Here is a 24,456-nt window from a genome sequence, read left to right as displayed (position 1 = left end):
GTATGTATTCTTGCATAACATAGTGTTACACCACATTCACAAACACCCTTTTCTTAACTTTCTTGATCTCTGAACAAGGTTTTTTTATTTGCCTTTTCTGCTCACTACAACAAAATATCCATAATCACCAGAGTAGGCCTTCCTTCTCACCTATAAGCTGAAGTATTCAGTTTGGAAAAGGCCCTTTGAATGAATGGAAATAGAGCGTACACAAACGCTTTGAAAACAGCTGGCAAGCTCCAGGTGAAACACCATATTTTATGTAGTCAAAAGAGCTGCAACTCTATAAGCCTTGAATTCCATGACTATCTGTGGTATAACACCCAATCACAAAAGATATCCATGTCATCATTTCCGCTATGGGCCATCAAAACACAATTTCTTGGCATGTTCACTGGCCATGCACAACTTCAAGCAAGCAGCACATTTTTCTGAATGTATGATGTTTAGCGGGAGAAGGTGAAATGCTTTCTGAAATCTGCCCCTCCACCACTGTGGAGAACAGATCCTGTCTCCATACACTTTCTTACCCCTGCAGCTGCACCAAATGTACAAGCTAGTATTTGATCCTGGCAACCTGGAGAGCAGACAGCTATGTATCTCTCTGTTGCAGGTTTGTAGGGATAAACATCACAGTATTGTGAGGTACAGTAGACACAGAATTATAGAATGTTGTGTATGTGCCAGTGCAGGTTATACAGTGGTGGTAAAGTACCAGACAGTCAGTCTGACTGAGTTGTAACTGTATTTAGTTAGTTAGTTATTCCAGTTTGATTGCTAAGGTACTGCATAGATTACTCTGGACCAAATTCAGGATTAGCCTTGATGAAGGTAATCATAGAAACTACAGAATGTCGCGTACCACTATATAATTCCATAAATGACAGCAGCTGCAGATGCATATCGCTCATGATGTGCATGTGGCTCAGTGCCATTGGTAAACGAAATGCAAGCATGCATTGCAGATATGGAAGACTGAATAGGCAGGCCATACATCTCCAAACTGTTGACGGCAAACGCCATTAACTAGTGTTCTATATAGTGGAAGAGATTGCATATACATGTGTCCAGTCAGATGGTACTACCATTATTGGACTGCTACCTATACTTACGCACCCATGAGGAAGTGAATGGTTGCAGTTTCAATGAAAGACCAATATGTCAGTGGACAAAATGAACCTAGACATTCCATAGTATGCTTTGCTAGTGAGTGCGAAGTGTGCATACATGTGAGTGCATATGAGTATTCATAGCAAGGATGACATCAGAAACCTGCCCAATATCTGTGACCTGTAACTTGGTGGAAAATAGACTTTACTAATTGTTTCAATGCATATGATTTGAAGATGAGATAAGACAACATTTCTGTACAGCTACAGCAATTCATTATGCACTGCAGGATATACATGTATGAACAATTTAGAGTCATCTAATTGACCATAAATTTAACAAAAATCTTATTTCTGCATTGGAAAATCATAAAATAGATGCACATTTGGTAGATTTGTCTGTGACTTTTTTTTTTTTTTAAAAGAGAAAGAATTGTTAACACTCAATAACTAACTCACAAAAACTGAACATATTTGAAACCCCTGATGTTATAGATTTTAAGTGGGTGTACATATTTGTTGAACTGCTGAACAACGCTTTCATCAGCAGTTTTATTTTATTTGTTGTTTTGTTGTCTTGGATAAATTGTCCCAAATTTGTCCATTCTCAGTGGAGGTCCAGGAAAAAAACATTGGACATTTTTATACAAATGTAATCATACAAAATGCAGTGGTTTTGTCATTTAGTATATAGTACCTGCATCAAACAAATATAGATTATACTTAGAATGATAGATTATACACAGAATGCACACAGGTCCAGCTATGGGGGTGCAACTTAACAGAGAATATTTTGAAAGTAAGCTTAAGGAAACTAAGCCCTCCAACATATTATAGGTATATTAACAAGCGGTAACATTTCACAAAAAGTGCCTCCATTTTTTTTTTTTTTAAACAAGTTTATTGTTTTTAACATATAAAATAAATATTATAACAATTTTATACAAGTAATTAAAATAGAAATGGTTATAACATTCAATGAAATAACCAAAGTATTTACAAAGACATCTACTACAATCAAATCAATTAATTAAACTAAAAAAACATGCTATTGAAGTTAAGATTTTTTTAACAAATTTTGTAAAGTATCCCATATAATATAGTAAGATGTTTTTCTAGTAGTTCTTGATTTTATTGTCATCAATTCCATATGGCACACTACAGTCATAACATTTTTAAATTCATTAAACGAAGGAGGCGTATCTGAAATCCAATTTCTGGTTATTATTTTTCTAGCTTAACCTTTTTAACACTTTGAGGTACAGGAGTGTTGAATAATATAAGAGATTTAGAAATAATGAAATTATCTGTAAAAAGATCCTGCAAAAAATCATTAATTGACTTCCAATATTCATTCAATTTTATACAGTCATAAAACATATGTGCCCAATCAGCATTAATTTCTACATTACATCTTTTACATAGATTGTCTTTATTATTTATTTTATTCATCATCAAAGGTGTATAAAAGGATCTATGTAAAAATTTCCAAGTAAAAAGTCTCCAGATAATGGAAGAAGTAGTTTTATAGGCAGATTCCAATATATATTGTTTATCTTGTTGATTTGGTAATTCACCATTAATGGAAGTAAAATAATTCCAATAGGTATCTACATTGTAATAAGTTTCTTCTCTAATAATTTTATGTATGTATGAAAGCTTACCTTTATCAGAAACTTTATGTTGTAAATTTAATATCAAGTAATCAATCAGTGTTGGAATAGATTCTTTAATTGTTATAGATATTAAATCAATTTTATTAATGAGATGTTGTCTAAAGGTCTGAACTTCTAACCAACAAGTTTCTCTCAGATCAAATTCTTGTTTTAAGAAGTCTAAACTTTTAACTTTATTATCAGATAGCAACTGATACCAGTACTTTAGATCATTTTTTGTGACTAAATGAGTTCTTTCAGAAGTGGATGACAAAAGCATACCTCGTGTATACATTATAGGGAATATAATAAAGTTCCATTCCTTATACTTAGGATGCATGAATATAAAATTACGAAACTAATAATAATGTTTAATGGATAACTAACTATATATTTTGGTGTAATAGGTGAAGTACAGAATTCTTTTAGTAACCATAGCATGGAGTTATTTACAATCATATTTTTATGTGTTAAAGAGATTTTCATGAAGTGAATACTAATTAGTTCCCAATAATCTTTCCATTTTGCAACATATGACTGATCTATTAACAAAGTAATAACTTTTATAATAGAAGAAATAGTATATAAGTTAAAGTCTGGAAAAGAAATGCCCCCTTGAGACCAGCTATTAGTATGTTTCTTTAATGCAATCCTAGGTCTATTAGGTGCCCGTAGGAAATTTAACATTAGTGTATTCAATTTCTTGATAATTATTTTTGTAGGTGGGAGTATTATTGATTGTATTAAGTATAATATCTTGGGGAATATTATCATTTTAATAATTGTAAGTCTCTCTTCCATAGTAAAAAACATATTATTCCAGGTATTGAAAAGATTTTGTATATTAAGAAGACAGGTATTATAATTATTATGTATAATAAATTTGATATCTTTAGTTAATATTATACCTAGATAAGTTATCTGACCTGAATTGGGTATATATTTACTAAAATTACTAATGAGAACATTTTTTCGTGTATATATAGGTAGTATTTTAGTTTTTTCTTCATTGAATATTAAACCAGAAACATTTTTAAAATTCATCATTTTATCAAATAGGGACTGCATAAAAGAATTAGATCCTGCTGATGTAATTAGAACATCATCTGCAAAAAGTTGAATTTTAGATGTTGTATTTTCATCTATTTCAAATCCCTCTATATCAGTACTGTTTCTGATCAGATTAGCCCAAGGCTCCATTATTAAAGTAAATAATAGTAGAGAGAGTGGACACCCTTGTTTTGTACCTTTTAAAATGGGTATTTTTTGTGAGACATATGTTCCTATCTTAATGTAAGCCAATGCTCCTTTATATAGATGTTCAATTAGATTTACAAATGCATCTGAGAAGTTTGTGCACTTCAGTAAGGAAAACAAGTAGTCCCAACTTACTGAATCAAATGCTGAACTTATATCGAGACTAATAAGTGTTAAATCTTTCTTTTTCCTATTTGCAAAATCAATTAACATTAAAGTTCTCCTTATATTATCAAAAGTATTTCTATTTACAATGAAGCCTGTCTGATCTATATCTATAATGCCTGGGATGATTGTCTTCAATCTATCAGCAAAAATACTCATAAACATTTTATAATCAACATTAAGTAATGAAATGGGTTGATATGAAGTGCATCTAGTTGGATCTTTATTGGGTTTCAAAATTGGCGAAATAAATGTGTATTGCCAAGATGGGGGAGTTATTAGCTCATTTTGGGCCAAAATAAAAACCTTATGTATTAATGAGTATGTACTTTTAGAAAGAATTTTATATATCTCTGGTATAATACCATCATTACCTGGTGTTTTGTTTGATTTAAGCTTGTTTATTTGTGTAACAACCTCTGTATATGAAATACTTTTATCCAATAGTTTAGTCTGTTGTTTATTAAGTTTTTTATTCATGTTTGTAGTTATAAATTCCTTTATTTTATCTTTAGGTTCCATGTTAATATTATTATGATTAATTTTGCAAAAGTGATTTCTAAATTCATCTAATATTTCTGGTAGACTAGAAACATTCTTCTTTTTCCTTAGAGAGAAAATTTCTTTGATATGATTTTGCTTATTCAACCTTTTTGTTTTATTCTTAAGTCTATGTAAGTATTTGGGACTTATTGAGTAAGACAAAAACTTGTATTTCTCTAAAGTTATTTTAACTTTATGAGTTAAAATTTGTTTGTATTTCTCATTTAGTTTGTTTATTTCTTCAATGACTTTTTTGTCCATAATATTTTCTTTATTATTATGCTTATAAGAGTCTAATTTACTTTGAATATCTAATAATTCTTTATCCCAAGATTTCCTTTTATTATTATACCATCTGATACTTTGTCCATATAGATATGATTTTAAAGCATCCCAGACATAAACAATGGAGACTTCAGGAGTATTATTTATGTCTAAAAATGTTGCACTTCTGAAAGTATATAATCTTTATAGTCTTTTAGTTGAGTTAGGTATGCTGGTATCCTTTTGATCTGAACATTGTAAGTACTTTTTATCATGAACTCAAAGACAATTGAATTATGATCTGATATAGGACACAAAATGATTTTAGAGTTAACTAACTCTGTTACCATCTGGTTAGAAATAAAGACTCTATCTATTTTTGAATAAGTTTTATATCTGTTAGAAAAAAGGTGTATGGTAATGATTTTGAGTCTATCTGATTATTAATATCATTTAAATGATAAGAATTAACAAAATCCTCTAAATGTTTTGCATTAGATGTAATTTTCCTTTTTCCTATAGTAGTAGTATCTTTTTCATGTAGGATACAATTAAAGTCACCTGCTAAAATAATATCTCCTGTAGAGAATGATATGATCTTATTAAGATGGTATTTCACTGTGTTAATACCGATTCCTGGTATCCAATATACATTGATTAATGCATATGTCATTCCATTAATTTGTATTGTAACCATACAAAACATTCCTTTATCATCTTCATAAGACTTAATAGTTTTAGGTATGGGCATACTTTTATTCCATAAAATAGCTACACCTCTTTTTTTTCTGAGTGTGCTCTGAACTAACTAATACTGTATATTTATTTGTGTCTAATTTATCAATATCTTTTTTCAAGAGATGTGTTTCTTGAAGGAATACTAAGTTGGCCTTATGTAAATTAAAGTATCTCATTAAGCTTGCCCTTTTACATGGATTATTCAGTCCATTAATGTTTAAAGAAATTCCTTTTAGGGAAGTCATTTGGCATTTTTAAAACATATAAAACTTATAATCAGAATAACAATTAACAAAATAAGTAGTGTTATACCTCCTCCTTTAGGTGTACCATTAAATATAGCTGCATTTATTGAAACTCTTATGGGATTTTGTATAAGCTTCAGTTTTGTTTGTAGTGACAATGAGCTTACAAAATGTATTGTGGATGTCAGAACTATATACAAACAACAGTAAACAGAAGAAAATAATATAAGGATTAAACCTTGCACCCAGCCTGGAGTTAAAAACTCCAACTTTGAGTAGCACATACCACTCAAGTTAACCCCCTACCCTAAGCAGCAGTACCTCAGCTGCCACCTTATCAATTTAATACTAGCTATTATTAACTAAAGTTAACATCTTTCAATTAGATTATCTAGTAAGACAAAGCTAAACATTAGATAAATCAGCATCATATAAACAAATAGAAACTATTAAAAACAAGTCATACTGCTATATACATCTATTTAATATAATACATTTATAATCAAATAACATTCAAATAAACTTGATATTAGGAACCAAGAAGAGAGAGAGAAATAAAAGAAGCGAGAGAGAGAGAGAAAGAGAGAAAAAAAAGGAGGGCATATCTACATATTAATTTATTTAAAGTTTGCAAAAATAAGTTCTGATGTTCATTTAAAGTCAATAACTTAGGCTATTATGGTTCAGACATTACATATATTAAGATGTACCTATTTTCTGTCATAGAAATGCAGTTAACAGCTTCTAAAAGACTTTAAATTACTTGCATCAAAGCTTTTTTCTCATACTTATTATTGCCAGTAAAATAAAATATTTATGTTCATAAAAATGGTTACAAATCATACTGCATAGCTATGCAAATTCCCAGATATACTTGCATTATTGTGAAGAAAGCCATCTGTATTTTATATATCTGAACTGCTGCTTTAAAATATGTCACATGACAACTTCATTTAAGATAAAATCATAATGATATTTATGCTTGTCAGTTAGATAAGTCAAATGAATTGTAGCATTGTATATGTTTAAATCATAAGTATTTACATACATTAATATGTTACAGTCAAGTAAACTTTCAAAGACATATGTATATATGTTTTACTTTCTATGACTTCTAAAATATCACATTTGCTTACTATGGGATACTGAATCATTTAAAATCATTATAACTTTCATATTGTATAAATTATAACATGAATAAGTAAGTAATTATAAAAATAACTCACATTTAAATGTTATAGAGTTCATTTTCCATCGCAGAGTCGCATTTGCAGCAGTTCTACTTCCTGGTAGAGTGTTCTTCTTGAATCTGCGATGTGTCAGTGTGAATTCAGGGGTCAAAGTTCAAATTGACTGTATTCAGCTTCTCTGCATGAATTCTGAGTGTTGAAGCTTTTAAAACAACTCTAGGACACTATTCATGAGGTAACCCACATCCCAAATTGTCTCCCTTAACATTCTGGCAGGAATTTTGATAAATGCAAGTGACTGACATTCATTTAGCAATATAAATGAAACTAAACAGAGCAAAACCTTCGCGAAGTATTTTACAAGTTATTACAGCCTCCATGACAGTGAAACTAAGCCCACAGTTATTAATAAATAATACAAGTAATTTTTTATGCCCCTATTTAATTTTTTATACAAATCTTATTATTTGCCTGTATCAGTAATATCAAAGCATGTAAATGTACTTATATAAAAGAAAAAGAGAGAGAAAAGAAAAAAAAAAGAGAGTAGAAAATAAAAAGATAGTAAGAGAAGAAATAGAAAAATAAAAAAGAAAGCTATAAAAAGTATCTACAGTGGAATATTACTTGCTGTTTATATTAATAAAGATAGATATGAAACACATTATTTACTACTATTTAGTTCTAATTATTAGTAATTAAAGCATGACAGATTATTTGTAAACAAGTATAAGCAATAGAATCATGGGAAAATAATTAGCAACAGTATTTAAACAGCACATATACTTTTTATAAGGAATTAATAAGTTATTATTCCACTTATCATATTTTCATTACACTTCTCTCCTGCCCTCCCCACCCTTACTGAATGCATAATCTAAAAAGAATGTCATTATTTAAAACAAAAAAAAAAATGTATCACATTACTAACCTTGAGTCTCTTTGTCACAAAGAGAAACAGATTGATTGATAGCTTGTTATTAGTTCCTCAGATATTTTGACTATTTATGAAACAAAACAGTTCTTTGTACACAGAAAATAACTTTGATTAAATCTTTTCAGAATATTTGTGGCTTTCTGAAAATGTAGTAACTGTATTTAAGAAGATTAATAGTGAAGAAAAAGAGAGAGAAAAAAAGAAAAACATAGAACAAGTCATTTGTTTTTTAGTCTTTTTTTCTTTTCTGAAGTCTTCCATGAAGCTTCTGTTGCCAACCTCTTTAATGAAGGACTAGCCCATTCCATTTTCTCTATTTTATCCAAAATCTTATTTTTTTTGATAAACAGCAATGCAGAGTCTAAGTCTTCAAAAATTCTGGGGCCATCAGGAAGAAAGTTTTTTAGTTTGGCAGGAAACAGAAGGTAGGTTTTAAACTGTGCTTTCTTAAGCTCTCTTATTAATGGCAGAAAAACTTTTCTTTTAGTTATTACCAAGGAAGAATAGTCATTGTCAAAACGCACAGTTGCCTCATTAATTTTAACAGGTGCTTTAGCCCAAGCAGATTTAAGTACCATCTCTTTATCAAAAGATGATAGAAATCTAACTATAGCTGACCTAGGATACTTTTTGTTAGAGTTATAATTAGATATTGATCTATGGGCTCTTTCAATACCAAAAGAAAATGCTTCTGGCAAGTCTAAAGTTTTAGGGAGCCATGTATTTAAAAAAGAAGTAATATTGTTACCTTCAATATTTTCTGGCAGTGCAAAAATCCTAATGTTATTGCGCCTAGATCTATTTTCCAGGTCATCAAGTTTAGTTTGTAGATGTGTGTTCTGTTTCAGCAAAAACTCAATGTTGATTTCTTCTTCTTGGATCCTATTCTCCATGTCATTTACAGTCTCTTCTATGCCTGTAATCTGAGTCTTCTGTTGTTGCAAGTCTATATGTAACAAATCTATTTGTTTTGGAGTTTTTTCTATGAAGGTATCAATTTTAGTATCCAGTTTATCCATTTTGGCAGTAAGTTGTTGGATTGTAGATATCAGAGACTGAAGTTCTTTCTTGATGCTGGAATCTTGAGAATTTGTCTTACTGGAACTCATTTCAAACAGAGGAGCTGATAGAAAAATTTCCAAGGTGTTTTCTGACAGGAATATTATTAAAATTCTCTTTCTTTTTTAGATATTATTTAAGAAATACATATTCCAAACATATTTAGAAAGAAAATTACTTCATAAATTAATTTTTAAAGTAATTATTTCCTGTCAGTGCTGTGAAATTGGTGGAGCTGAAGAAATCTGCTGCTATCCTGTGTTCATCCTTGGCCACGCCCCCATCCAAGTTCAGTGCCTCCATTTTTTACAGTAAATCAAGAAGTTATTATCAGCAGAGATTTTAAAAGTCCTTATACTAAATTCATTGAATGAAAAACAAAAGTCATTAAAACAAAATTAAAAGAATCCTATGCAAATAGGAGGGTGGTGGAAATCATTGCTACTTCATAGCTCTTGGTTCTTTGGCTGATTTCCTGGTTGGAATAACTTCCCTTTAACATATGGATTCTCATTAGTGTCTCGGATTTCCTTATACATCCCTAAGACATGCTGGCACATGTATTTTCAAAATTCTAGACTTACCATGAGTGTCCATCATGTGTGTGTGTGTGTGTGTGTGTGTGTGTGTGTGTGTGTGTGTGTGTGTGTCTGTCTGTGTGTGTGTGTGTGTGTGTGTGTGTGTGTGTGTGTGTGTGTGTGTGTGTGTGTGTGTGTGTGTGTCATGGTCTGTCCAAAGGAGGTTCTCTGACATGTCCTGTGAGTGATGGGAAAAGGCAGAATTTCCCTAAGTTCACAAATGGGATGTATGCATCACAAAGTAAATGATGTTTAAAATATTCATTGTCTACTTCTTTTAAAGGTGAATAACACAAACAGCTATCACATTCGATAACTCAAAATGTAAACAATTGCAATAATTTATGTAAATTTTACAATACTAGCATAAAACAAATTGGGGTATATAACACATGGCATACAAGTCCAACCACAAAAAGCAATTTGCTTGCTTATGTTTTATTTTTTTATGCTTGAACTTGCATGACATAGATAATACATGCAGACCAGTTTGGAACTAACTAATCATGTTTTTATTGGCTGATTAAATCTGAAATGCACTTAACCAATTCCTTTAGCAAAACAGCCACCCGCACATTGAATTTCACAGCACAGTGGGGAGTTGGGAGATGTCACAGTTATTCATAAGGCTGGCCATTCCTTTCAGCTGGTCTTACAGGCAGTAAGGATTAACTACATCTTACAAAATGTATATATCATTGTGATTTTGATGCCACTGTTGCAGTAGAGTGCCATCCCAGAAAGGAAGTCTTTAGATTTGGGGAAGAGTTAAGAAGATTGTTTTTTTTTTTGCTTTGGAGGAGCAGACTGAGTCAGGGATACATCATCTCTGCCTCAACCAAAGAGATTAATTTGCACATGGAAATGAGGCTAGGTGAAGAACATATGGAACAGAGGTATGAATCGCCATTACAATTATTCCTAAAACATTTGTTGCAACAGTTCAACTCAACTCACACAGTGGTGGACAGACTACAGAGGTTGCACCAGCAAATGGAACCAAAATGTAAAGCAAATAGCAGCACAGCCTGTGCAAATGTGTACAGCTGACAAGTGTGCCCCTCCACACCCATATTCCCATAGAAATGCAGTAACATGTATGTCTGCATGGAAATAGCAGCAGAGCACACATTGCCAGGGCTGTCCCAATCAAGATGATAACTTGCTGCATGTCCCATACTCACTCCTCAGCCTCACCCAGCAAGTCTGCTGTAGAAAGCCATAAAGAAATGTCTGGCAAAGGTCCACAAATGGTGACAATGATGAAATACCCCACTACAGACATACACAGTGATAACACAGCAGGTCTTGCAGTTGCAGTAAGGCTCTGAAGGGTAAGAAGTCTGAAACTCAAATGTATGCCATTACAATCTGACCTGTGGTCCTTAGTGATATGCCTCTAGTCTCCAAGACAGGGTACAATACTATGCTAAGTGGAACCAAAATGTAAAGCAAATAGCAGCACAGCCTGTGCAAATGTGTACAGTTGACAAGTGTGCCTCTCCACACCCATAGTCCCATAGAAATGCAGTAACATGTATGTTTGCATGGAAATAGCAGCAGAGCACACATTGCCAGGGCTGTTCCAATCAAGATGATAACTTGCTGCATGTCCACAATATGCTGGGGTCAATGAGCTATGAATATGTGTGCTTAATACTGTTAGGATGTGGCCAGCACTTACTCCTGGCTGTTTTGTCATAGTGGCCTAGGTACAGTGCTGTCTTTGACAGGGACATGTTCCTAGAACTGCAGTGCCAACAATTCTGCATGTCAGCTACACCTACGGTAGGAGTTTCCAGATGTCAATCTCTGTTAATGCAGGAAATCTGTACAGGTCATGGACAGGGAGCCACACATATGGACAGTACACTGCTTGGAGTAACCTGCACAGTGTGAAACATACCTCTTAAGTGTATAGACTTATTGCAGAATGTCCAGAGGTTTGCATCATAATTGTGTGGTCTGTATAACATGAAATATTGGCTGTCTGGCAATTCAATGGCAAATCACGTCAGACTAAGATCAGAAAATAATGACAGATTGTAGTGTCAGACTTCATACCATATAGAAACATGCATGCTAATGCAAAATCTGTTATAGAATCACCTTTCTAGGTTTGTAAGGCCAATACTTAAAAATGGTCCCTATATTTAGGCCTCTGTCCCCCAATTATTTATGGCTTTGTCCAGATGTCTGGCTCTCAGAAGTTGAGAGGTATGTTGCCTAGTAGGACAGCATGTATCTGAAGGTCAGTATATTGCCAGTGTATAAAAGGCTGCAACCTTTCTGTATCAGCATTGACAACATGTCACTGGCCAACAGCCATACCACAAAAGGAGCACAAGTATGCCTTGTATATCTGTTCTGCTTGTCCTAACATTGCATTTATCTGCCAGCTATTCGCAAAACAAGAAAGGGTCATGTCAAAACAGCAATGGCAGACAGTGGGGAAGCAGACGTCATACCCATAAGAGCAAACAAGCAATTACCAAACCAGTCTCCCAACTGTCTGTATTTGGCAGAACATTATTAACACCCTGTCCCTTGTGTGGGCTGTAGTCTGACTGTCATATTTGGGTCTGTACAGATGTCAGTCTGTGACGGTATGACAGCTAGGCCCACATGTAGTCTCATAATAACATATAGCAACATAAACCATCTAAGGACCACAGCAAATGGTGTGGTTCAATGATGGACAACCTGCTAAATAGGTACATTCAGAGGTGTGAAGTCCACAACCAAGTCTGCGATGTAATGGCATGCACCGCGCCAACATCAGAATTACAAATACATAACAGCAGCCACTGTGGCCAAAGCCTGTGACTGCACTACAGAAGGACAAAGAGACACACATAATGGAGGAAAGCTACTGGCTAGACAAATGAAGAATGTGCACACCAGAACACATTGTGCAGTAACATAGATGCCATGTAGTGTTCAGAGTCAGTAAACATCACCTGGAAATACATAACACAAACCCATTCAAGTGGAGGCATGCAACAAAACAAAACCCAAACAATGGGCACCTCAGAGGCAAAAATCACATGAAAATGCCACAAACATACACACCACAGACCATATAGACTCCACACACCAGAGTCTTGCAAACATTAAGGCCTTACCACTAACCCCAAACACCTACCCTACACAGATACGCTAACAGCACTGTCCCTCTACCCAATTCCATACAGATTCTGCTGAAGTGACCCCTGTCTGGTATACAAAGCAATCAAGACCCTGCCTTAATGGGACTACTGCACATTTGGAACTCAAGGCCCACTCCATCAACCTGTAGGTGCAGTATCAACCTGGGCTATGGTAACAGTATAGCTTGTTGGTGTGACAGATATGTGTACCACACACTCCTCCATCTGTAGAATACACTCTCTGTCAACAGCAAGCCATCTGTAGAATACACTTTCTGTCAACAGCAAACCAAGTGCCTCAATACCCCTAGTGATGTGCTCCCTGTCTAACTGCATGGAAAGAAAAATACAGTCCTGTGATCCCACCTTTGTCCCTGCTGGACAGGGCTCTGTGTGCCAACATGTTGTAACATGGGCTACACTCTCATCTGAGTAGGTTATAAGGGCTTCAGGGCCAATACCCTACTAACATCATAGCAACCTATACACAACTGTCAGTGGTTCACCACGTTAATTTGTACTGCTCTTCCACTGACATACCTGGAAGTCACAGTGCTATGTGTAATATCCTACACATATAATGGACATTTCTTCACAGTAGAATGCACTCTGTACCCACACCCATACGCCCAACCTCTGACAGCAAGACATCTAAACAAGGTCATAAATAAAAGTGGGACAAAGGCACAATGATAGACATGCATTGTAAATATTGCTCTTACATACTGAGAAAGTTGGTAGAATATGGAGTTTTACATTAGCAGGAATTGTCTGAAGGTTATGAAGTCTGAAACCACTAATGTCTGTCATTATTTTGTAACATCAGTCTTCAATTATATGCAACTAACTTGCCACAAAAACACAAGTTTATGTAGACTGGATGAATCTTCTATACAAACACCTGGACGATCTGCCGAAAAATGAATAGTTGAGAGGTATTGCCACACCAGGATATGACTTTTCAGGTAAGAAGAATACCAAACAAGCAGGAGATCCCCATCCAGTACATCACCAAGTTGCTGGACTGTTTACACAGCTGCATCAGTCAACCGGCTGTAGCCGCACCTCTCAACTGGCCTTTTTGGGCAAGAATGTGTATAGTCAGGTTCATAATATTGGTCTGTACATCATACATCTTGTATTCCTTTAGCAAAGCACTGTGATGATCTGAGGATGTCTGTCACTAGGTAATGACACAATACATTGCAGTGTCAGACTTCAGATATGTCAGAAAATGTCTGCTAAAACAAACTCAGTACCTCTAGGAAAGTCCTGTTTACTTTTGAGAGGTATGGCTGTAGCATACAAAACCCAGACCAGTGTACATCTATCTCTGGAATGGAGTCCCACTCTCACTATAGAAGGTCATACTGGGCAAGTTCCTACACTTAGAGAATCACACGCCATGTTGGAACCCACATTGGGCTATATAACTGTATTGTGCATATATGTCTTTGCATACAGACAGCTATGTACACCATAACTGTCCCTTTACACATGCATCAGACACGATTATCCTCATCTAGCTGTAAGTGGCCCATATGTGGTATATCTGCATCTGTTGGGTGTCATACACATATATATGGGCAACAGATAACAATATGTCAAGCATAGAAACACATAGATGTGGGGAAGAGAGAGACAGACAGTTATAGAGAGAGACACACAGGGGGACACACAGAGATTGAGTAATACACACGGATACCCTGAATGGCATAGAGTGATGTCCTGCTGCAGACAGTGGCATACCGGTCATGACCAGTCACATGTGTCAGCATTAAGGCGAGCCCCATTGTGTAATAGTACTGAGGTGGGGGGGTTATAATATCACATCACCTCTGTGTGTGTGTGCGTGTGTGTGTGTGTGTGTGTGTGTGTGTGTGTGTGTGTGTGTGTGTGTGTGTGTGTGTGTGTCTGTGTGTGTGTGTGTCTGTGTGTAAGTGTGTATGTTTATAGGATGAAGTATTTTGAGGACTGTCCCACCCACAACACTTCCAACTGCCCTACTTTTGCAGTCCTGCTGATGTCATTCACCTTAGAAATGCCTTTGTGCACATGTCAGCCCTATAAGCTCTGTAGCATGTGCAATAACTGCATAACACTATAATACAAATAACTAGATAGCTAGGAGTTCTAACCTCAGTCCTGGCATATGTAAGTATGTGAGTGGGTGTGTGTGTGTGTGTGTGTGTGTGTGTGTGTGTGTGTGTGTGTGTGTGTGTGTGTGTGTGTGTGTATGTGTAGGAATAAGAGTTTTAGTCCTTTCCCACCCAGTACACTTTACAAGATCTGCTGTTGTCATTCACCTTAGAAGTACCTTTGGATGGGCCTCTGCCCTATAAGCTCTGTGGTGCACGCGATAGTTACATAACACTTTAGTACAAATAACTAGATAGGCAGGAGTTCTGCTGTCAGTACTGACAAATGTGTGTGTGTATAAGTGTGTATGTTTGTAGGATAAAGTGTTTTGCGGACCTTTCCATCCCCCACATCTCCCAGTGCCCAACTTTACAGGGGCTGTTGATGTCATCCACCTTAAAAGTACTGTTGGACAACTCTCAGCCCTATAAGCTCTATGGCATGGGCAATAACCATGTAAGAGTATAGTACTGATAACTAAATAGGTAGGAATTCTAATCTCAATCCTGGAAAATGTAAATGTGTATATTTCTAGGATACAGTATTTTGAGGCCTTTCTCTCCCAGTACACTTCCCATTGCCATACTTTACAAGGGTTGGCGATGTCATGCACCTTAGAAGTAGCTTGGGACACTCTTCAACCCTATAAGCTCTGTGGCACATGTGATAACTGCATAACATTATAGTACCAACAACTAGATAGGTAAGGGTTTTAAACTCAATTCTGGCAACTGTGATACCGTGTGTGTTTGAGAAAAGTAGTGTGTGTGTGTGTGTGTGTGTGTGTGTGTGTGTGTGTGTGTGGCTGAGGCCATATCCTCTAGGGGCATGGGTTTTACCATTTTGAGGTGTGTTCCACTCATTACACTTCCCACTGCCCTCTTTACAAGGGCTGCTGATATCATCCACCATAAAAGAACCTGTATACACTTCTCAGCCATATAAACCCTGTGCCACATCCAATAACTGCACAATACTACAGTACAATTAATTAGATAGGAAGTGGGTCTAGCCTCAGTTCTAGCAAATGTGTGTGTGTGTGTGTGTGTGTGTGTGTGTGTGTGTGTGTGTGTGTGTGTGTGTGTGCGTGCGTGCGTGCGTGCGTGTGTGTGTGTGTGTGTGTGTGTGTGTGTGTGTGTGTGTGTGTGTGTGTGTGTGTGTGTGTGTATAAGTGTGTGCGGTAAGTGTTTGTAAGTGTGTATATTTGTAGGATACAGTATTTTGAGGCCTTTCCCTCCCAGTACACTTCCCCGTTGCCAACCTTTACAAGGGCTGGTGATGTTATACACCTTAGAAGTATCATGGCACAATCTTCAATCTCATAAACTCCGTGGTACATGTGACAACTGTAGTACCAATAACTAGATAGGTGGGGGTATTAAACTCAATACTGGCACCTGTGATACTGCGTGTGTGTGTGTGTGTGTGTGTGTGTGTGTGTGTGTGTGTGTGTGTGTGTGTGTGTGTGTGTGTGTGTGTGTCTGAGAAGCATATTCCCTTTGACTGTTGTGTGTGTGGGTATACCATTTTAAGGCCTGTTGACTGCCTTACCATGGCATACTTTTCAGTGCCAGGTAATGGCATGCAACATGTAAAACTGTACAGCCCATACCAGCCATCTGTACATATGTATATGGAATACCCTGATGTTTGCAACCAATATGTTGTCTGTGACCCCTAACAATGGGCATTTATCAGACACATTGCCAAATTGTGACAGTCACTGTAGTGACAGACGTGGCAGCAGCAGATCTCATAGCTGTCTGAAACATAATGCTGATAGACAGACTGTTACCCTATCACTTTATCACATCACCTTGCAGCAGTCTACAGACAGACATCGGGTGAACACCATATGTGAAGCCGGGGCAAACAGCAAGCAATGGGCACACCCATCACATATTGCTGTGACACACATGGGAAATGGATAGCGGAACAGGTCATGCAATTGAGTGCACATTCCAAAGGTTATGTGTTGCTACAAGACAATAGCTGTCGTTACCTACAATGTCAGTCTGTCATGATTTTACCAGACGTTGGCCAGAAAACTACATGTACATGACCAATGTGAAGAAATCATGTGTCAGAGATCAGGATAATCTGCACAAATATGCAGAGGTCAGAGGTATGGCCACCATCTGTACCCATACCTCCCAAGTTGTCAGAGCAAGGACTGCTCACAAAGACATATATAATGGGGTGACAAAGGACACGTAATAGAGACACCTGTCAAATATTGCTCTTACAAACATATAATGGTGATAGCACAACAGGGTTTGCATTAGCATAGATAGTCTGAATGGTATGAGGTGTGCAACTCATAATGACTGCCATTATTTTATGACTGCAGCCCACAATAGTTTGGCAACAATGTGCCAGACAGACACAGGTGTACAAGAAAATGCACTACTGATATGCAGCATGCATCAGGACAGCCTGTGTAAACTGAATGGTTGACAGGTATGTCTGAACCACCCTGTAGGTTACAGTCCATGTTTGGCAGGGTGCACCTGTGCTGAAAAATGAAACAGTTAAAAGAGGTCCCAGAACTGTGGGTCAAGAAACATGTCATACAGGTCTGTACTGATTGCATAGAGACATGATTGCTCATCAGATGCATATTAATGTCATGAGAAATACTGTAAGTGAAGGTAATGTCACACAAAAAAGGTATCATACTAGCATACCAGAGGATATCCTGTGTGTTTCACTTGCTGTGGGCATGCTATGTGCTGCCAACTGTCACATTACTACAACTTGTGCCCCATACTCCAAAACTGATAATGTCACACACACATTCCATGTTGCTTATGTGTGTGCAATATGTAGACATGAGAAGGCCCTCTGACTACTGTGTGCCCACAAGATAGGTGAATCTGTTGGGGTTAAGGTCATGGCTAGGCTTGTGAGGGATCTAGCGCCAGTACTCCGGTGACCTCCTCTCTATGTATGAGCCTGTGGTACTACAGAACACCAAGATGACATATATGAAGGTTAGCTGTCTGTGACAAGGAGTATGTATGCAAGGCCACACTGTCAACAGTGTCCCTCACACACTGTTGCATGTATACATACCTGGTAAACATGTACATATACAGCTATATCTTTGCTTTGAAATGGTTGATGTGTTTCCAGTCTGCCATACTCCACTTTGGTAAAGTCTGTAAGGGCCACAGCCTGCAGACACATAGACACCTGGAACACAAACAGAATACAGCATGTCAGACTACATTCAGTCAATGGTACTAACACTGATAAAGCATAATGGCTAATAAGGGACATACACTTTGACGTGTAGCCATAACAAATGCAAGCAGATAACATCTTACTCAGCATTACATAGTTACCTGCACCATGTGCATCAGACCCATATTAGCATGTCCCTGCATCGATGGTATGGATGACAGGGATGTGGCACAGGTATCATCATATGCACACGGTGTGGTGTGGGTTTGTCAGAGGCCTAGGCTGGGCCATACAGTTGACATCATGTGTGTGTGTTTGGAGGGTTATTCTTGAAATGGGCTCTGCAGAGGTGCTGTGTATGTCTAGAGGTGACCGGAGTGTGATTACGATGTGTGTGTGTTTGCATGCACATAGCCATGCCATGTGGCTGCTCTACACAGGGGTATGTTGGACAGCTGTGGACCATACATGGCAGGGTTTACAGTTCACTGTCTCTGTCCATGGATGTGGGAACTGGTCCTGACATGGGTAACACTGGCACCACCAGGCCCAAGGCCAGATGCAGCACTACTCCCCGATGGTGACTGCTGTCTGTTGGATCTGTGTCCCTGACAGGACCAGCCAGGACCACATGCCCATGGCCTGTTCTGATGTGGTGTGGACAGCACCCCCTTCAGTAGTGCTGGTGGTACTGCCACTACGGGAGTGTGAAGGTGCACGGCCCTGTAGACTCTCAGCTGATCTTGTTGCTGACCTATGTCCACTTGGCTGATGCCCATCCCCCACCACATGGTCCAGCACAGACATTCCCTGGTTGAGGACTGCCAAGGTCTCATTCCACCATCTATGCATGACCTCAATATTGTGACGTGTGGCCTTCACAAGGTCACGTAGGTCGTCATGGATGCCAGGAAGAGTTGTATCTGAGACCTTGAGTATTTATCTGGTGTTGCATTCTGTATGTGCCTTTGCCTCCATAATGGACTGAAACATGTGTCTGGTGACACCTGCTGTGACACTTGTGGCAGGGGCTTGATGGGCAGCAGTCTTCCTTAGAGCAACCCTGTCCATCCACCTGTCTGGGACCTCACCTGCACTCTGGCTATGGCTAGTGTCTACACTCACACTTGCCATAGCCACCACACTAGCCTGTTCCATGCGACCACCTGCCAACTGTCCATTATCTGTGGTGGCTGGGGACGGGGTATGAGTGGGCATTGTGACTGCATGCAAGGACATTGTGGGTGACAGTAGGATGCCAACCAATGGCACAGATTCAGCCCCTGACAACCCCACCTGTGCCTCACTATGACGACCATCATCGTCAGAGTCTGTATTGACACTGACATCAGGGTCTGAGCAGTCAGAACCATGACCACCATGTCCACCTGTGAGGGAAAGACAACATATGCAAATGAATGCCTACATTATAAGCTGTGCTGGTACACACGCTCACACACACACACACACACACACACACACACACACACACACACACACACACACACACAGACACACACATATGCACAGGCACATAATGGTGAGGTGGCACAAAGGCATTACACACACCTCACAATATCCAAATGGTGACATGCATGACACACAGTCAGACCACAACATGTACACTCTGGAGAGGTCCTCAACATCATGCAGTGCAACCATTTCCACTTAATGTTGCTACTAATATACAACTCTGGCATACGTGAGTATTGTTATTAGGTGATGGGCCTGCACCTAGCACACATTGCACACATGTACACATTATTGCTGTTCACCTGTACAGCACAGTGGCAACTCCTACAGAACATACCTCTCAACTGTACAAAATTTTGCAGAATGTCTACATGTCTGGCTCATATCTTTGGTCTGTTCCTCATAAATGCTGCATTTGTCTGACATTACTGGGATGATCTGGGGACTGACATCACTAATAAATGACATACATTTCAGTTTCAGACTTCAAAGCCTGCAGTAAATGTGTGTTAAAACAAATCTGGTTACTCTAACAACATTCTAAGCTTACAGTGGATATAATAAGTGTACACACCCCTGTTAACATGCCAGATTTTTGTGATATATAAAATGAGACCACAATAAATAATTTCCAAAACTCTCCCAACTTTGATGTGACCTATACCCTGTGCAATCCAATTGAAAAACAAACAAATCCATTAGGGGTAAAATATAGAAAATGAAATACATACAATAGGCTGATTGCCTAAGTGTGCACACCCTGAAACTAATACTTTGTTGAAGCACCTTTTGATTTAATTATAACATTCAGTATTTTTGGAAAGGAGTCTATCTGCATGGCACATCTTGACTTGGCAATATTTGCCCACTCTTCCTTGCTAAAGCCCTCCAACTCTGTCAGATTGTGAGGGCATCTCATGTGCACAGCCCTCTTTAGGTCACCCCACAGGTTTTCTATTGGATTCAGGTTTGGGATCTGGCTGGGCCATTCCAAAACTTTGATTATCTTCTGATGAAGCCAGTCATTTGTTGATTTGGATGTATGCTTTGAGTCATTGTTGTGTTAACAGGTGAACATCATCTTCATCTTCAGCTTTCTAGCAGATGCCTGAAATTTTTGGGCCAAACATGACTGGTATTTGGAACTGGTCATAATTCCCTCCACCTTGACTAATGTCTCAGTTCCAGGTTATCAATTGCAACCCCAAAGCAGGACACTGCCACTACTATGCTTCACTATATGGATGGTGTTCTTTTGGTGATGCAAAGTGTTGTTTTTGCTCCAAACCTACCTTTTGGAATTTTGGCCAAACAGTTCAACTTTGGTCTCATTAGACCATAACACATTTTCCCACATGCTTTTGGGGGACTTGACATATTCTTTTCACATTTTAGTTAGGCCTAGATGTTGTTCTGTGTGAGAAAATGCTTCCACCTTCCAAACCTACCCCATAGGCCTGACATATGGAGACTATGCGAGATTGTCATCATATGTTGTACACAACCAGTACTTGCCAGAGATTCCTGCAGCTCCTGCAGTGTTGCTGTAGGTCATCTGCCAGCCTCCCTGACCAGTGTTTGTCTTGTCTTTTCATCAGATTTGGAGGGGCATCCAGTTCTTTGCAATGTCACTGTTGACCCATATTTTTCCCCTTTTTGATGAATGTCTTCACTGTGTTCCATGGTATATGCAATGCTGGGAAATGTTTTTGTATCCTTCTCCTGGATGATACCTTTCAACAAAGAGATCCCTTTGATGCTTTGTAAGCACGACGCGAACCATGGCAGGCAACTGAGTAAATTTCAGGGAAATCCAACTAGGACAGCTGACCATTATTAGGTGTTAATCAGAGTCTCTGTAATTCACAGCAGGGCTATACCCAAGAATCTGAATGCTGTAATTAGATCAAAAGGTGCTTCAGGAAAGTATTAGTTTAAGGTTGTGCACACTTATGCATCCAGCTTATTGTACGTTACTTATTTTTCATATTTGTTCCCTTAACAGATTTGCTTGTTTTTAATTGAATTGTACAGGTTATAGGTCACATTAAAGGTGGTAAGAGTTTTGAAATGATTTGTTGCTGTCTCATTTTTGTATATCACAAGAACCTGCCATTTTAACTGGCATGTGTACACATTTTCTACCCACTGTATAAGAGTAATATTTAAAATATGTCCCTAGATTTGGGCCTTTGTCCCCCCCATTTTGTCAGTCTTTGACCAGATTTCTTGCACTGACAGGTTGTGAGGTATGCTACAGATATGTTACATCTCCTGCAAATAAGCCTATGTGATGATCGCTGTCATGTAATGCAGTTAACCCCACCACAAGTGAACATGCACATATTGCAATATGGCTAAGAGTGACAGATGTGTGCATGGTAAAATCCATGCCCTTAACATGCCTGGGGTATTGGTGTGCCACAACAGGACAATTCCATACTCACTGGTTTCAGGCTGCTGTCCCACATCCAAACCAGAGGGACCTATGTAGATGCGGGAAAGAGGTGTTGTCAGCAGACTCACGTGTGGCATTGGTACAAGATGAACACTGCTTTTCTGCACATGTACAGCACAAGCTCCAATACTACATAATTTGCTGTCCTTCACTATAGATGCACAATTCTGTGCATTACAAAACCCCACCCACAACTGTGTTTTGACCTGCAATATGCCTCTAGATGCAAGTATGGCTGCTACAGTAGTAGATTAATGTCCACTGGGACCTTACCTGCCCGCTTCTCGCCTAGTGTCTGGGTGCCACCCAGCTCCACAATGTGGGTGTTTTGACTCTGCTGTTGTTGTATAGTGGGTGCCCCAAGGTTGGAAACGAGCTTCTCCATAGGTGTAAGTTGGGCCTGCATAGAAGGACCCCCACCTGTGGCTGTGTGGTCCCTGGCCATGGCAGCAGCCCTTCAGCGGGCATGGCAGATGAGGACAGTTGCATGACCTGTTTGTACGTCTGTGCGTGCTGACCCACGTCATTTACCCTGTGGATGAGGTCATCCCACAGGGCAGTCCACTCCCACAGATGCATTTGGCTATGGCCAAACATCACCCCATGGTGCTGCAGTATGGTGTCAATAATTGCTGATGCCTTTGTGTCTGAGTATGGCAGATGTCTGGCATGCTGCATGTCACCTAGAAGACATAAACAGGGAAACACAATACATGGACCTCACACATTGGTCAATGTTATTACAGAACCTGCACATCAGCCTTGACTAGCACTCATCACCACTTATGACCACATCATACCCCTGTCATCTATCAGCACAGTATGAGCTTGCATTACACTCCTGGTCATGATGTGTCATGCCCTCCCCAATGAGGGCCAGTAAATTGCATACTCCTCCATTCATCATTCACTTTTGCACAGAGAGATGACACTGTCTGTCAACCATGAAGATGGGATGTCAATGGTGCTCAGGCTTTGTTTAACTACAGTGTGTAATGGAGCTGGGAGCACATGGCTGAGTTAATGTAGGATGCAGACAGAGATGTTATCAGGTCCCATGGAAACTTAATTTTGTTGCCGTTGAGTAGGCATTATGGATCTGCTCCCTGATGATGAGAGGAAGCGTGTGGGTGCTGTGCATATCCACCTATACTGATGAGGGGACAGGGGGTGATGTTTTCACTTAACCTGTCTGCAGTACACCAGTACAGGGTGGGTTGGGTTGTTGCTTCTGAGACTGAAGGCATATGTGATGACAGCCTTATGATTGGCTTTGGTGGATGTATCCAATTAGTACTCATAATTAGCCTTTTAATGATTTACCTATGACCTTATATGCTTGTTCAGACAAAGGTGGACTTGCTTCCAAGTTGGTCCCTGCTTCTATGTGGCTCTGTACAGCCAAAATAGTGACCTATCCTGTGGTTTGTGTATTGCTGCTGTCCACCAAAGGGGATTACTCTACCTTGGTGGAGGTGGGTTTTACAAGTCAGGTATTGCTGAACCCATACAGCTATGTAGGTGCTCATATAGCTGTTTCTATTAGGTATGGGCATGAGGTCATAACACAGTAGGACACTTCTCCAAATTCAACCTGATAATTATGCTTATTCTAGTATCCATTTCTGTGTCAGGGCAATGCAACAATCAGTAGCTGTAGACATTTATGTCTGTTAGATGTACTGAAACTATATGATTACACATGTGTACAACACACACAGCTTATTTACCTGATGTTTTGCATCTCATATCTGTTGTTTTGAGGCAGCTTCCAGCTACACCTACTCATACATACATATGCACAGGTAATACCTGATATACATCTCTGTTCTATGTCAGTATGGCACAGTGTATTTGCATACGTGCTGCTCAGTCATACCTCTCAACCTGCTAGAGCAGGACATCTGGATGACAGCACACATAAATGAGGGGGCAATGGCCCAAAATTAGTGACATCTTATTAATATTTCTATAACACACTTAAGTCAGTTGATAGCACAGTAAGCTTTGCATTCACAGAAATACCCTGGAGGATGTCTGACTTTCATATGCATGCTATTATGTTCTGATGTCAGTCTTCACAGATTTACCAATGATTTGCCAGACATAACACAACTCTATGAGAAAATAACTACAACTATCAGGCACACATGTGGTCAGTGTGCGGAACACTGGACAGTTGAATGGTATGAGCTCAGTATATGACATGCAGTTCAACACACACTTTTGTGACAGTAGTTTACTATGTACATGCCCTGTATAGGTCTCTTAGATTTGTAAGACAAACATGTGCACTATAGTTGTATTCACA

The sequence above is a fragment of the Protopterus annectens genome, chromosome 8.part0, assembly GCF_019279795.1.
Source record: "Protopterus annectens isolate FY-2018-M chromosome 8.part0, PAN1.0, whole genome shotgun sequence".
Lineage (NCBI taxonomy): Eukaryota > Metazoa > Chordata > Ceratodontiformes > Protopteridae > Protopterus > Protopterus annectens.
Note: the sequence above shows the minus strand (reverse complement) of the source record.